Source organism: Neolamprologus brichardi, chromosome 15 (assembly GCF_056152115.1).
Source record: "Neolamprologus brichardi isolate AB-2024 chromosome 15, ASM5615211v1, whole genome shotgun sequence".
Taxonomy (NCBI): Eukaryota; Metazoa; Chordata; class Actinopteri; order Cichliformes; family Cichlidae; genus Neolamprologus; species Neolamprologus brichardi.
In genome coordinates this window covers 21,895,851-21,912,903 of record NC_142118.1, presented here as the reverse complement: position 1 = coordinate 21,912,903, position 17,053 = coordinate 21,895,851, and the positions used below count along the sequence as shown (strand labels likewise).

General features: G+C 40.8%; 1 protein-coding gene across 2 annotated transcripts in view; it reads right to left on the bottom strand.

Annotated features, from left to right (window-relative positions):
• Window positions 1-16,633, bottom strand: part of hivep2a (HIVEP zinc finger 2a) — a 122,215-nt gene extending 105,582 nt beyond the window's left edge. For both annotated transcript variants that reach the window (XM_035908984.2, XM_006793511.3), the window contains exons 1-2: window positions 16,159-16,633; window positions 4,960-5,011 (exon numbers count right to left, since the gene is read on the bottom strand). The gene's annotated coding sequence lies outside the window, so the exon portion shown is untranslated. The remainder of the gene's footprint in view (window positions 1-4,959; window positions 5,012-16,158) is intronic.
• Between the last annotated feature and the right edge of the window lie 420 nt (window positions 16,634-17,053).

Sequence of the window (17,053 nt, the reverse complement as noted above, 5' to 3'; positions counted from 1 at the left end):
ATTGACCACGTCAATAAAACCTGAAAATTTACCGACTGTGCTCTTAATCTAGCTGGGCCTTTAACTCGTTTCCAGGATGGTTGCTTAGTGGGCAAAACTGCTATTATTATTATTATTATCTTCATCACGTGTGCTGACTTATTTTTCTTCTTTACTTTGAATTTAGGAGACTCAAAGTGATAATTACTGTCAGCTGAAAACTACTGAAAAAATGTGTAATATTGAGAATTGTTTGGCTTTGCAAATATGACATTTTCAATATTAAACAAGAAGGATAAAATTAATGCCAAAGTTTTTTTTTTCTTGCATTCAAAATTTGTGATTATATTTATTGAGTAGTAATAATTTGTTAATTCTGTACAACAATTAATTCTCAAGATCCTTGCAAAACGTTACGGTATTAAACTGTATAAGAAGCCATGCAAAAGACATACATTACTTTCTTGTGTTTAGTCTTAGAAAAAGTATATTTGTCCTCAACAACTGGCATGAACAATTTTCTGGTATATATATATATATATATATATATATATATATATATATATATATATATATATATATATATATATTAGGGGTGCAACGATACTCGTATCGATATTGAACCGTTCGATACAGTGCTTTCGGTTTGGTACGCATATGTATCGAACAATACAACATTTTTAATTTATTTTATCAACTTTCCTTCTGACGATGCTGTCTGTGTTGAGCGCTCAGTGGATCTGCGCTCGACAGTGCAGCCTAGGCGGAGTAGTCGAACACAGATTCACTGAGCGCAGGGCAAGCTAGCGAGACAGAAGTTAAGCTTGTTGCAACATGGCAAATTGAACCTCCCCCACTCTCATTCAGATCTGGAACTATTTTGGTCTTCATGTGACGTATGACCCTGAAGGTAAGCGTGTCATGGACTAAAGTAAAACAGTATGTCAGATGTGCCAAGCAATGCTCAATTACATGAGTGGGAACTAGTGTGTTAGCGCAGTTAGCTCGTTAATGTGTTGACGCTGTCCAGCCCCACACACGGGGCAATCCGCGGTAGCTCGTTAACGGAGATTTGCCGTGTTGTGGCGTTAACCTAATTTCAGATTAAGGCTGACAGCACTAGTGGGAACACAAAGAATATGACTGCACATTTACCCAATACCATCCTAGTGCAAAGACAAGTGGAAGCAGACAAAAACAACAAGCAGGCATACAAACTTTATCCGAGTCATTTAGACAGCCGTTAGCACACGATTCTCCTTATGGGGACCTGATATGGTTAATATGCTGCTGAGAATATAGCCCAGAAGAAGCGTATAGTATAGCTTTTATTTTGGAAAGAGACATTTCTCTGTAATAAACTCTCTTTTCCAAAGATGAGTGATTCCTCAATCAGATACAGGGCTCGCAAAATCGCTAGCCCGACGTCCCGGGGCTAGCGATTTTTCCAGTCGGGCTGCCCTGCTCTGCTCGTCGGCCTATCGTAGGAAGGAATATATGTCAATGCTTTTGCATTCTTTCGGAAATGTAGCTGGGTAATTATGTCATTGGCATCGGCCACTGTCAATATGTGACATATTGAAATCGCGTTTGAATTTGCGCTTGTTTTTTGCTTTCACTTTGCAATCCCGTGAACTGTGTATAGAAAGCGACAGTACTGATTGGTGAGTGATGATAATTTGCGCACCAATTCCTCTGACATCGTCTTATCAATCGTTAGCTTACTATGCAAACATGACAAGTGAAATCTCCCGCAGCTTAAACATGTGAGAGGTTGATTGCGCAGAGAATCGCTGAGCGTTATGTGAGTGTGTGTGTAAAAGCAGCAGGATATATATTTTAGTTCTGCTGAGCCAAATAAGACAGGTCAGGGTGAAGACGTGAAAGCCAAAGAAAAGCTTACCAAAAAACGGAAAAGTTATGACAAATCAGACTATAAGGCAAAAAGAAAGTGCAGCTTTATGGTTTCATGGACAAAAGAATTTCTGTAGCTGCAATATGACGAGCTAAATAACCAGGGCTGCACATAAGTGGTCCGCAGGTGCGCATTCGCTGTCAAAATAAAAAACGCGCACAAGATAAGAAGTTGCAACGAGTGTTTGCATACATAAGATTTTCAGGAGGAGGACAGATATTTGTTTAGAACTCTTAAAGATGTCGAAGAAGCTCCTTTAAGCAATTACTTTGGTGTTCCTCCACCTCCAAAGAAATGTCAGGAGTCCGAACCACAAAAGAAGCGCGTATTCTCGGAAAAGTGGTTGCAGGAGGTGAGCTGGCTTCAAACAAATGATGAACGCACAGAGAGGTGGTGCAGAATGTGCCGTGAAAATTTAATAAATGACAAATTAATAAAAAGGCATGAACTTTTTTTGTGTATCGAAAAAATATCGAACCGTGACACCAAAGTATCGAACCGAACCGAACCGTGAATTTTGTGTATTGTTGCACCCCTAATATATATATATACTTAAAAAAATATACTTAAAAAAGTATGTTTCTTTTTTTTTTACATAAGCGTCATTTGTTTTTTTGTTTTTGTTTTGTATATCAACAGAAAAAGCCACACCTTCTGTCAGTTGATGTCTGTTAATGACAGTTCCAGTAAAATGCGATGAGGTGATGTCATCATGAACTCAGAAGCTCAAACACAGACATGAAGATAAGCTGTAACTTGACTTGTTTGGTAAAGATATAAAACCTCAGGGCAGTAATTCCAGTTTGAGATGACAAAATCTGAGAATCAGTGACATGCATATGATGTCTGACAATTCTGCACTTCTTGCTATGATACAAACCACAACCCACATATACACATAAACAAATATGTTTGCTTTTATTACCCCAAATTTTATTTAATTTCATTTTTCAGGCAGATTGGCCATCATTGTGAAAGCAGAGTTAGAAGAGATGGGTATACATTTCAGTTGGATTTCCATTGGATTTGGATCCTAACACAGCGTCTGCTTCTGCCTTTACGCTCCATAATCAGCTCAGCTCGCAAAACTTTGGTCTTGGCAAACAAAAGCTCGACCTGATTATTGTGCGTGCGAGGAGGAAAATTAGATCATTTACCAAACAGTACAAAGCATGTTAATGAAAGAGAGTCACAGAAATGTGATTGCAGGCAGTGGGAACGTTAAAGTGAGCTCTATCATTTGCACTCCCAGCTGAGGTCGCACCTCCAATAACGAAGCTGGCCAGTTTCCCCGGCAACCAGCCGGGAGGAAACAGTTGAGAGTAATTCTGGTTAAATGAAAACAGCTCAAATGGCTCCTTGTCTTACCGTCTGTTTTTCTTTATGAGCCTCCCTCTCTCTCTCATCACAGAAGAATCAGCCATTTTAAAAGACGGTTATTATTGCAGAGAAGCACGACTTCTTAAATGAAAACTCTACTCTTGCACAGATAGTTGAAATATTTTCAACTATTTTCAACATTCTTTCTACACAAACTGCATTTTTAAACAGTTTTCTTGACTTTTTTTTTTTAATTAAAGTGACCTACTGTACTTTTCCTTATTATCTGCCATATAAAGTCTGTTAAAGTTGTGGATGCTCATATTAAACATGGCCAAAGTTTCAAATAATGAGGTCAGTGTAAGTTCAAATAATCAATGTGGCAGAAGTTTTGGCTTCAGACTGGTCGAAATGCTCCTTTTATACTGAGTGATTTAATGACAAAGAGAGGATGTCCTTATATGGACATCTCTGACTATCTTCTTATTGGGGAGTTTTTCTTTTCCGCTGTTGCCAAGTCTTTGCTCATAAGAGGTTGTGTAATTGTTGGGTTTTCTCTGCATTATTATAGGGTTCTTACCGTAGAATATAAAGCATGTTGTGGTGACTGCTACTACTTTTGATACTGCGATAGGCAACCAGTCACTAGAAGCTGGCTTAAAGGGCAAAATGTTATCTGAGCTATAAATTTATTTATATTACTGAGTTTTAAATATCTTCATAGATAATCACTGACTTGTCAAATTTGACCTCTATTCATTGCACCCGAAATGTTTTACCTAAACTAGCTCATAAATTATTCTATTTTGTGTGCAATAACTGGATGTCATATATTATTTTACACTATCCGGTCATTAAGTGATGACGTGACGAAGCCTGCTTCCGGGCCTAAAGTAGTCTGCGTTTAATATGGCTTTTGTGTTGTTAACATGTTTAATGTTTTGTATTTTCTTCTATTTAATCTCAAAAAGCTCCTAAAACAGTCAGTGATCACTGTTGACCTCCCTCGGCTTTTATTACCGCTAATCATTTATTTAAGCTCAGTTTTTAAAACCTTATGATGTAACTACAGCCCAGCCCATGCAGCAGTATATGAATGACTAACCTCGTATTGTGGATGGATTATCTCAGTTGTTCTCCTGGCTGAAGCTTGGTCCTTTTACAGCATCCTGCCATGCGATTACATTTGTTCCTGACCACCGAGAACACTCACGTTAACTTTTATCGAGTGGAAAAAAGTTAGCTTGTTTATATAATGCTAACATAGCTGTGTCGCTAGCACGTAGCACATCATTTTATACCAGCTAGCCAAACTCCAGTAATCCTACAAACGTCACTGCTGCTTAGTTTTCTGTCTTCATTTATGTTGGAAGTGATAACAGAGCTGTGCGTTTTAATTTGTTTCCAAAACCCCGTAGTCAGGACATGCTATATTGTATTTAGATAGAAGCTAGCGAGCTAACTTCCTGCTAACTTCTAACTCCGTTAAATGTCATAAATTCCATTTTCATGGAGGCCTGGATGTTAAACTCAATTGTTACACCTGGTAGAGCAGAACGCTGATCATTTTATTAAAGATGAAAGACTTTAAACAGTTTTTCAACTCTCAGTAATGCCATAGTGATCGTTTGATATATGGACCTGCAGCGGAGTTTAGGCCCAGACACAGCTAGTGACGTCAGACTTAACGACCGGATAGTCGCGACATACAAGTACACAGTGGTTATTAGGTTTGTGGATCCTACCTGGTGCAACCGTTTGCTTTCTGGTCCAGTTTATCAAGTCCACAAATTGCCCCTAGAGGAGAAAGACAGATGACAGAATTAGAGCATGATGGCACTCTTATGCAAAACTGCCAGTTTTAAACACACACTGTGTGCTACATACAAATGGCTGCCTCCTGCACTGGAGTCATGCTGATTTCTGACATATTGCCAAATGCCCATGCAGTCTGTATCGCAGTATTGTTGTGAAAAAAGCCCCCCACTGGACCGACGATATGAACATGGCTGGGGGATGTTTAACCCACCCACTGCCCAAAGCCACATTATCCCCAAGATGTGACCCGCAGTATTTGCATAGTTTTGGTTTAGTGCTGCTTGTCCTGCAGTTCAAAACAGGAGCATCTTCAAAAAGCATGCAAATTTCCTTTTTGGCAGAGAGTTAGACATGACGATCAATATTTTTGTTCATCTTTGTTGATTAGGCTACACCCAGCAAAACCAGACATGTTATAAAAATCATATATAATCAAAAATAATCTAAATCTATGGGGGGGGGGGGCCTTAGAAATACTAAAAACGGCATTTGTATCACACTTGTCCTAAAAGGCCGGTCATCTGCGTTTGAGCAGTTAAAGCAATATTACTCTCTCTTTATTCATTAGATTTGGCAATTTTATATATGCAGCTTTTCCTTTCCGAACGGCTTCTTGGTCCACAAAAAACTGCCCTGGGGTTTTTTCAAAGATGGCAGCCAAGCTCACTAATCTACAGCTCACCAATTAAAGCAGTTACACTGAGTCTATTTCATGCCTTTTAAACTGATGTATAAAAATGATAAATTGCTGTTTTAATTGGAGTATTGCTGAAGAGTACTTGGTTACCTTCAGTTGGTCGCCTAACAAACATCCAATGAAAATTATTTCCCTACAGCAAATAAGATTTTTAGTTTAGATGGATTAACTTTGTGGCAACAGTTTGGGAAAGGCCCTTTCCTGTTTCAGCATTACAATGGCTCCAGACATGAAGCCAGAGTTCAAGAGGAAATGGTTTTCAAGTTTGGTGTGAAAACACTTGGCTGACATCAAGGCCATAAAACACTTTTGGGATGAACTGGAATGCATGTTGTCAACCAGGTCTTTCCTCCGGCAGCAGCGTTGTACTGAACCAGATTAAATCCCCAACTGAGGTGGGGAGAAGTTTATCCCAGGAGACCAACACCACACCTACCGCCAATTTAGAAACACCAGTTAACCTAACAAGCATGTCTTTGGACTGTAACAGGAAACTGGAGCACCCAGGGAGGCACATGCAAACTCCAAACAGAAATTTCTCAGTCATGTAGGACAATTAATCTTCAGAAACAGTGGCCCCACATGAAACACAAGCCCCAATCTCCATGATGAAAGTTCAGTGTTGGAGGGAATTATTACTTTCTGGCCGTTTCACCCTCAAAACACTCGGCAGCCTTGCTTTGGTATAGGATCATAACCAAAATACAACTAGTTGGCAACCAACTGAGTCAAGTCTCCAATTCCAAAGAGAGACAACACAGACCAGACTCATCGGCACAGACTGACTCAGTCTGACTCCAGCGTGTTAACAGTTCTTCTGCATTTAGAAACTAGACAGCAGTTATTTTCAAAAACTCTTGCCCACAAGACTGACTGCAGTCCATCTGAGTTACACAAGGCACCCTGTGCAACTGCCTTGGGATCCATATGCAATCCAAAGGGAATCAGCAACGACTGATTTTTTCCTAGTTCTAAGGAGGTTTCTGTCCTATATTTCTTAATATCACTGAGCAAAGAGAGCAAAGGGTCTGTGCACTAATAAATTAATAAAAATGAGAAACAAGTCATTAAATATACTAAGGTGTCGTTTACCATAATTGGCAAGCCTGCCCAGTGAGTGCGTGGGAAACAAAAGTGCATTTGTGTTATTTCAGCAGTTACTGACAATTGACACAACACACTGTTCAGGTTTGAGGACGTCTCACATTTTCAGTCATTTTTAAAGGTGAGAAAGTTATAAGACACTCTCGGCGCACGAATATCAGCGTAGAATTGAAATGGGTGTCAGCTAAAAACACACAGCAGCAATGCTTCTGTAATATCTTCAGAACAGCAGAGGTTACATGCTGATCCTGTGGTTTGTAATCATAAATTCCTAAAAACACGTCTTCAGTAGCTGAAGTCTCTGCTGCCATCTTGGAGGATTGGGAACATTTGACACTGCCATATCAAACCCCACAATGAATCCAGCAATAAGCAAATAAAAACACACGACATCCTGTCTTAGAGCTTCAGATCACTCATGTCATCTGTTTGTCATCTTGATTTTCGCTTTTCTTTTGTCACTTTTTTCTTTGGATGTGATGTTTTTCCATTGTTTTATTTTTTTCAAGCCCACTGGGGTTTCTGTTTAGTCTCACCTGCTGAGATTGGATTTTTTTTTTCATCCCCAGATATTTTCTGAAGTGTTTTTATCTTTTGTATGGATATGCAAATACCTCACCCTAAACCTACAGTAGCAGCTGTCTCTGTGTTTTCACTGTGATAATATCAGACTGGGCAAACAAAGCCTGGGAACGGCACACCGATACCAGCTAGAGTGTTTAACGAAGTTTGTTCTTACAGATTTGCATTAACTTTTGATGAAAAACACAGGTTAGATTAAGCTGTAAAAGTAAATATCAATGCATAGTTCAATTATTATGATTTTTAAAAAACCCAGACATTTGTGGTAGATCTTTTGTAATGACCTTTAAGGGAGAAAACCCTAAATATGGATTACACATAATCAGTTTGCAATGTTTTTCTCATTCGATTAATCATTTTTTAATCATTTTCATCATAATTTACCATTTAAAATGTATCTGCTTACCCTAAATCTGTCCAACCTTCGTCACTTGGATTGACTACATTTCCCAAAATGCCTCTGGACATCCCCCAGAGAAAATGCCAGGGTTCAGCAGGGTTTTACCTACACTTGGACTCATCAGTGAAGTATGAAAGTGAGAGTTTCCCAGTGAGAGAAAGTGAGAATTTTTAATTGTGCAAACACTCATTGCAACGTATTCTGGTTCGGGTTTCGTTTCTGTGGGTGCAGATATTTAAATACTCCCGGTATGACTGCAGAGCGTCGGCACAAAATAGCGGCAGTAAATTCTGAGTGACTAACATCAAAAAGGGATGTATGTTGGTGTTTGAGATCACAGATTTTTAATCATTTTAAATCATATTATCATACTTAGAGATCTAAGATTAAAAGAAAAATCAATACAAGCGAGCGTCTGGGTGTTAATGAAAGCAGGAGTTTGACTGTGTCATCTTACCTGTGAAGTAAGAAATAATTCCTACTACACTCATGATATGAAAAACTTGTATTTACTCTTTACTGTTCACTGACCACTTTATTAGGTACACGTTGCTAGTACTGTATTACACGCCCCTCTTGCCCCCTCTTTTCCCTTTTTTGGTGAGCTGGTGTGAACTGTAACCTCAATTTCCTGTTCTTAGCTAACAAGAGTGACAGACAGTGTGGTCTTCTGCTGCTGTAGCCCATCTACAGTACTTCAAGCTTCAATTTGTAATGCATTCAGAGATGCTCTTGGTTATAACAAGTGGTTATTGTGGCCTTCTTGTCTGACCTCTGACATCTACGAGGCATTTACGACTGCTGTTTACTGGAGATAGTTGTGTGGGAAAATCCCTGTAAATCTGCAGTTTAATAGCAACAAAAAGTCACTTAAATCACCTTTCTTCCTTATTCTGATGCTTAGATTGAACTTCAGCTTGCAGGTTGTCTGGACCATGTCTACATCCCTAAGTACATTGAAAAGGGAGATGGCCTCAGAAAGGAGCTGAAACTGGTTGGGATGAAGTAAAGGGCTGCAGCAAGACTCTGTATAAACAGTCCAAGAATAAGAAGAAAGAGCAGCATATAGATCACCTTTAAATCTTTCCAAATCTCTCCAAAAACTGAGAAAATATGCCAGTAAAACTGCATATAAATGTGAGGTGATCAAATTCTGTCTGATCACAAGTCCAAAGGCATCCAGTGTACAGTTATAGAAGACATGTTGGCAGAGGTGTTGTATTTGATTTCAGGCCCTTATAGCATACAGTGTCATGACAGAAAACAGCAGCTTTTACAATGATATTCAAAATTATTCAACTATAGTTTAAGTTGTCAAATTGGCAGTGTAGAGTACAGTAAAGGAGAACAGGATGACGGTGGTGTCATCTGGGATTTCCTGATTACAAAACACTGATTTAGCTCCACTGTCTGATGCATAAATGCATGAAGTGAGACTAATTACAAGCTGCTGAGAAAGTAGGCCAGTTTGAGTAAAGGTCTCTCTTTCTCCTTCTCTCCATTTATTTCTGTAGCATCGCTATGTCCATTTGAAAAGCCGCAAACACACACACAGCCCACAGCATGTTCAGCGCCTGACTTTGCGTAAAAAGAGATTAGATTTCAATATCAGCCTTTTTTCCCCTCCCTCTGCCTTTTTTGTTTAAAAACCTGCAATATAACTGGCTGATATGGACCAATGGACAATAAAGAGTTCATCGCTGATTGGCTGAGGGACAACTAATGTCCCAGCACATGACATGCTCGCACACTGTTCTCCTTTTTCCCTTCTTTCTTCACCTCCTCCAGTCCTCCAGTCCTCCACTCCTCCACGTGTATAACGGTATGAAACTAAACCACTGTGGAACAATTTATCTGGTACACCCAGTCAACCACCTCATTAGGCTTTGTGTGTGCATATGTGTGGATGTGTCTTAATAATTCACCCGTCGCTGTCAGGACCTCGGTCACCAGAGCGCTCTCAGGTTCCTTTACAGCTCTCAGGTGATCGCACACACTCACACACACACAGGGAAAAATTGTGCAATTGCATTCAAAAGCAGCACAATGCAATGAGATAAACTTTATACGAGTTCAGTGTGCCATTCGCTGAGCGCAGTGTTAGTGTGCTGTGGGTGCATTATGTTGCAAAGCAGATTGTGCACTTCTTTGTTGGTAATAATCCACTCTGAGGTGTCTCATACAATGGTGGCACAACAACAGAGTGAGTGAGGCAAAGGACAACAATATACAGAGTGGAACAAAGTTCCTATTGTCAAATCTTTTCTCATGGAGTGAAATCCAGCAAGGTTAAATGATATAATCTGAATATCAGCGGCTATTTTTTCACTGAACTATGACATGTGGAATGTATTTTTTGGCAGTAAAATATGAAATATGAGAACGAACTACTAGATGTAACCCTATTTGGTTCTCTTTCAACTTTTCAAACTGTTTATCAGTCAAAAATACAATATTTACTCTTTATATTAGGGTCTATGGGTTCATGTGCACGTGCATGCTTTTACCAGCGAATCAGTTCCGAATGAACACCCTGCACACCAGTGAGTCCGAGCTGCAATGAAAGCTGTGTGCATCTGTATGTGTGAAGGGGTTATGTCTTCACACCATGCCATACATCTGCAGTCATTTCAAATTCTCCAGCTATGATGTGTGCACTGTGATAATTGACAGCAAATGCTAACCTAACACGTCTGCAGCGAACCGGCTGCAGCACAGTCAGCGGTGAGACAGACAAAGAGACAGGAGGAGAGGCAGAGCGCTGCAATAAGAAGTATGTGAAAAGAAAAATGGAGGTTGTCAAACAGACATTTGGAATTTAATTCTCTGAATTCTTGTGTTGAATTCCAACTATTCAAAGTAATTTAAGCCTTGCTATTGTTTTTTGAGCCAAACGGGACACCGTGAGTCCAAAGTTCCTGCTGCATGCATAAGACTTTCTGGACAGTGGCATCTTGCAGATAAATGTAATGTAATCAGATGCGGATTCTGGTCACAGCATGAATATATGTGTGGCCACATGACAGATAAGAAATATTTATTACATCTATGGCAAATCCAACAAGGAGACATGTTTGAAAGCCTTGAAGAAAACTGGACATTGAGTTTTTCAATTTAAATTTTGAAATAAGGGTTAAGAGATCCTTTATTATTTGGCAAACTTCTCCCACTATTTAAATTTAAAGCTGTAAAGAAGCTGTTGTGTAAGATTAACAGTCTAAACGCTGTATTTTTAAACTCAGTATAAGCCCAACTTTTTGAGGTGTGGAGGTTTTTCAGAGAACTGTGACTTCTGTCTGCTAAACATTTGGTTTTCAGACTTTTTGTTCTCCAGGCACAACAAGAGAAAAGCCTATGTGAATAATAAAGTAGCCCCTAGCTTATCTGATCTGGTCTTCTTTGATTGTATTGTCATTCACAGCCACTTTTGACAGCCCTTCAGTGGAATCTGGACCTATATCTTCTTATCAGACACTTCCACACATTGTTCTTCTGGTTCATATCCAGTGCTCTTTTGAAGCAGTTGAAGGGATGTTTAGTTTCACAAGTGCCTTTTGAGCTACATGCCATATGTTATCATTCAAGAGCCTCCACAATAGCTTTTGCAATACTGTCTATAGGTAATTTCTCCTTTAGGTGGTGGGTCACACTTGTGGTTAGTTGTAATTTGCCCCACAAAAGAAACAAGCTGTTTACCGTGTTTGCAAAGGCCTTTGATGAGCCATGCCATCACCTGGAAACTGCACAAGCAGCCTGGGTTTTTTCTGTGACAGAGGCTTTTTAGGGGAAATGAGTTAAAACAAAGGAGAGACACAGTGAATTCGCAAGTCATTCATAATGTTTTTCATAGTTATACTTCAACAATAATGTATGGATTTCACAAAATCCCACAACACCTCACAGAACACCAGTCATCCAGGAACCACGGCATGACGAAAAGTAGCACAATCAACTGCTTCACTGAGTCTGACTCAAATTCCCACATCAGGCACTGGTGACGACAGCCGAGCGGTTGAGCCCGTTCGGTGCAGCTCTACTCCAAGCTGCTTTCACAGCTCTGAACTCTTCTGTTCATTATCCAGTGAAAGTGTCGAGCGTGCACGATGGCTGATTGTCAGCGTGTGAGGATGACATGGGTAAATCTCCAGAGAATTCACAGTGAGCGCATGTCATTTGTCCAACCTCCCGGACCTTCTAACCAGGCACCCCACTGCTGTAGTGAAAGAGTGTCTGAAGTGGACTACTTCCTGCTGTGTGCACATGAGAAACGGCATCTTTGATAGTAGTCATGTGCTGATTCTAACAACAAAAGGTCAGCAGTTTAGAGGCGCTTCCCAGTCACACAGCAACAAGTTCCATTTGTGTCTTTTTGCTAGTTTGTGACTTAATTGTGATTTAACATCAAACAAGCAACAAGTGAGTTGGCAAAAACTGAAGAACGGTATCGACGGCGCAGTCTGCAACTTTTCCTCTCTCTTTCATTACTTGGTGGGAACATTTGACGGCACTTAAACTACTGGTATCTTCACTTTACTTTCACTTGTCTGCTAAAATTAAAGGAGTGAAGAATAAATACATTATACAGTTTAAGTTTTCTTATCTTGTTTTTGTTAGGTGTTATTTCATTAATAAATGTATTGATTTCTTTGTTACAATTCTTTCTCTGTTTTACTCAAACTTTATGTTAAACAAGAAAAATATATATTTCCGTCCCTTTTTCTTGAAGTTAGAGACAAAGAAGACTCAATATCAGTATCAGGCCTGAGAAGGTCAGAACAGTACATCACCAGACGTAATTTTAATGCCCTTGAATTTATACAGTGCTTTTCTAGTCTTACTGAGCACTCAAAGCACTTTAAACAATTACATTTTTAGCCGTACATTCATACAGCACTTTATTCTACACACTTAAAGCACTTGATCTTATTCATCATCATCTTTGACCAACCTTGTTACAACTAAAGAAAGTTGCACTGAATTTCTTCGTTTTTGGTGACTGATTGTGAATCGCTCACAATCACGACAAACTGGTCGACCTGAAGTTGAACAAGCAACAACCTCAAACTCAAGTTGGGAGGCAACTTTCAATCTGAAGGCAATCGCGCAGGTCGCCTGGTGGAAAGCAACTTGTCACCAAACATTCGCAGTCTGATTCAGACAGACGGTGATCACTCTTAGGCAGCTGGTTGTCACCACCATCCTTCAGCATTTGCATCACTATTTATGATATGATATATTTTATAATCTCCTTTGGGAAATTTGCTGTGGACTTAACTGCTTTCACAGGAAACATCTTAGCAAAGAGTCAATAAACATTAAAATAAAATAAAAATAAATGAATCAACAAATAAAGGAAAGTAGTCTATTTATAATCACAAACACAAACCACTCAACTTAAAGGCAACGAACACATATTGCACAGATAACTTCAAAAACTGTTATTTAAAAACTTTATTGAAGCTAAATGATTTCTTTAAACTCTTGGGTTGGAATTCCAGGACTCTATTTTGGGATTTATGGAGGAATTTCATAGTTTCATTTTCTAATCTTTGAGGTCCTGTTATCGTCAATTTCTGTTCAATGTGTATTTCTGTGTATGTTAACACCAACAGTGAATTGCTGTATCAACACAACCAGACTGCATGTAATTTACAACTTGACCCCAGTCAATTGCAAACTGATAGCAGATGAACTCTTATTTCCATGTTAACACATTAAAATTGCGTTGAAGAAGGCAACTGACTACAAGTGGTCACATACCCAGTCCCGTTCTTCAGAGCAACCGTTTCAAAGGCAATGAGATTACAAGTTCATTGCACACAGTTGCCATAATTTTTGTTAGTGTCACCAACCACTGGTTGCCCTAGGGTGACTATAGCATAATGTACATCTCTTCAGGAAGGAACCAGAGTACCCAGAGGGAGCCCACGCAGTCACAGGGAGAATAACACTCCGAAGGCCCCAGATGGGGTTCGAACTAGCAACTTTCTTGGAGTGAGGTGACTGTGCTACCCGCTGTTATTGTAGGTTGTTACATATGTAGCTTGTTGTTACATAAGATCACACTGCTTCACCGACATAAATGACTTTCCAGACAGCTGCTGCTTAAATCTGGCATACTGATTCATGCAGGCAGCTGCCCTTGAGCTAACACCGCTGTTGCGGCCAAGCCACCATAGGCTTAAGAATGGTGTGTCCCAAATGCTAACACAGCAACTTCTAAATTAAAATGCTCCTGAAACTGTGCCAGCCCTGGCACAAGCGTGATATATGTAAAAAAAAATCTCCAAGACATTAAGCCAAGGACTGTTAGCACTTTATGAACCTTTTCAACTCCGCTGCATGCTGCTTGTACAAGGGTAGCTTGCTGTATGTTGGGAAGACATAAGAGTTCCCACAAGGCCTAAGTAATAAATTAATTGAATGTTTAGTGCTGAAAATCTTCTCACACCTCATGCATGTTCTCCATACGCCTGTCCTCCCTGGTAACAGTGCACTTGTGTGTGTGCGTGCCTGGATGCTTGCTCCTACGCAGTAGCTACACCGCGATGGCCATCTGAGGTGGCAGTAGGACAGATGGTACGTAGGTCGGCCTTCCCCCGTGCACGCTCTCAAACATCCATCCATCACTGACACGTGCACACACAGAGTCAGCAGCTTGTTCCCTGACAGCAGAATACATACTGTAATCATCTCTTCAGCTGTAGGCTACAAATGCCACCAACACCACGAGTACATTCAGGACTCATTTCTGTGGCTGCTTTTTCCTTCTGCAGCTTTGACTGGCAGAAAAGAGGCATTCATCTGCAGTTATTCTTGCCATATTTCTCATTATTTCACAGTCTCCAAAGCTTTTTACTGTTTCTATAAATAGCATGCACATGGTGTCCATTGTAGTCTAAAATTAGCCACCATCCCTGAACAAAAAGATAATAAAAACACACAAATGCATCATTTATATAAAATTGTTATTGATTCCACTTTTGCAATTTTACTTTTACTTTTCATTAATTATGAATCTATAATTTATTTCACTTTTGTTTTATACTTTCTTTTTTTTTTTATCTTTCTTACAATTTATCATAAAATGTTATTTATTTGATAACTGCATGCTTTTGTAGAGAAGCTCTTTGTTTGAACTTTCTGTCACACATTAAACATCAAACAAATGCTCTGAGATCCAGAAAGTCATGTTGGCTGCAGCTTGGCTGCATGCTGCCCTTCAGCTGTTTCAAACCTGCACTTCAGACCTCACCCTGCCAATCATGTGCACTGCTGTGAGTGTCCTTGAGCAGGATCTTACCACCTGTTGCATGCAGTTGCGTTTGACCCTGATCTTTGACCTCTGACCTAATGGAACCCAGCCTGCAGAGATGACCACTACGAGATGATAATGTAAATCTTCTTTGGAAATGAAGAGAGGCTGACATATTTTCCAGGAGAGTACAGAGGGAGAGGGAGAGGGAGAGAGGGAGTGAGAGCAGGAAGAGCGGCAGGGCCGAGCCGTTAGTCGCAGTCTCCCCGGCTGGGGCCCCTCTCTATACGGCAACACGTCATGGAACATTCCCGGAACCAGCCAGCGCACCACCCACCATCTCTCTCTCCCTCTCATACACAGACACATACACAGAGGAAACAAACGATGAGCATATGAGATAAAGTCACCCCCATCCGAAAAAGAAATGGCCAGTGTCCCCCTGTTCGTTTTCGGCAAGCACAGTGTAAACCAACGCTTAGGTACGGTAGCAACAAGAGTCGTTTGTGACTCTCTGAGGAGTGTCACACTGATCATACTGTAGCAGCAACAAGGAAATACCAAAGAGTTCGCGGAGGTCACAGCTTCAACTCACTTTTGAACATTCCACGCGCGATATAGAGTGATTAAAGAAGTCCCACATGAACGTCAGAGAGAACTGCAGGTAAAGGTTTATTAATCAAACCAACCTGCCGTGGGGTTGTGCTAAAAACAAATCAACCTTCGGACGCAAAAATCACACCAATCACACACCATCCGAGCTTCCACTTTCATCGCTTCCTATCCACCAACACGTACCCTCCCTCTCTTCCTCACTGTCTATCTCTTCCCCGGCCTTGCAACCAGCCTTGCCGGGCAGGCTACTGCAAATTCCTCAGGATATTACGCAACCTGGGTAATCTGCATGCAATGCAATGCGTGCCCGGGGTATTCCCCCAACATAGCCTTGCCTTTATAAGCCAAGCAAAAGCTCAAGTGCCTTGAAAAGATGCCATAAATGTCCACCATGGCGCATAAAATCCCACTGTCAGTGTGATGTGTGTGAGAATATGATCCGTATGCTTTCGTTTTCCCTTCTCCGCTCTTACCTTCTGTCTGCGCTCCGGCTGCGCGTCTCCGTGCGAAAATGACAACAAGCAACCCGGTGACAGCAGATCCGATTCCGGGCGAGCTTCGCTCGTCGCTCCGCTACAAACAGCCAGGGGGTGGTTGTTAGAAATCCACAACAATCGAGGGGGGAGCGCTGGAAACGTCGTAGAGAAGAAGCCGACGAGGAAAAGTTGCGCGTAAAATTGAAAGGAATCCTCTGCGAGCGGATTTCTGCTGCCAGAGCTCCACTCCTGCAGTCAGACAGACAGTAAATGTGTGCGTCTGACTGTGTTGTGAGTGTGTATGTGTGCGTGTGTCAGGGTGAAATCAGGAGACACATACACACGCACACACACACTCATACGCACACGGGGGTTATTCCAAGCGCCACTTCCCAGAATAGCAGCATAGAGGAGAGTGAGAGTGAGAGAGACGGAGCGGCAGAGAGCGAGGAGAGAGGGCGTGTGTGTGTGTGTGTGTCCGCTTGCAGGCGCGCGTCCGTGCAAATGTGTGTGCCGCTGTGACGTCGTCGGATCCCCCAACGCGCAACCAGGGCAGAGGGAGGGGAGGGGAGGAGGAGCAGTGGCCGAGGAGGAGGCTCTGTCTGCCGGCAGAGAGAGAGCAGGATTCCCCGGTCACCTCTGGAGCGACCTGTCTGTCTGACTGCCTGCCTGTCTCCGTGCCTTCTTTTTGCTTGCACATCCATAGATATATAGTAAAACGGAACACATTCAAAAGCATTATTTGCAAATTGTACTTCAAAATCTAGCACATGTCGTCGTATTAAAAAAAAAATCAAATATTTCTATTGTTTACAGATGACACGACCTTATTGAATTATAGATGTGCACAGATATTATTAATATTATATGTGTGTTTGTTTTATTTAATTTC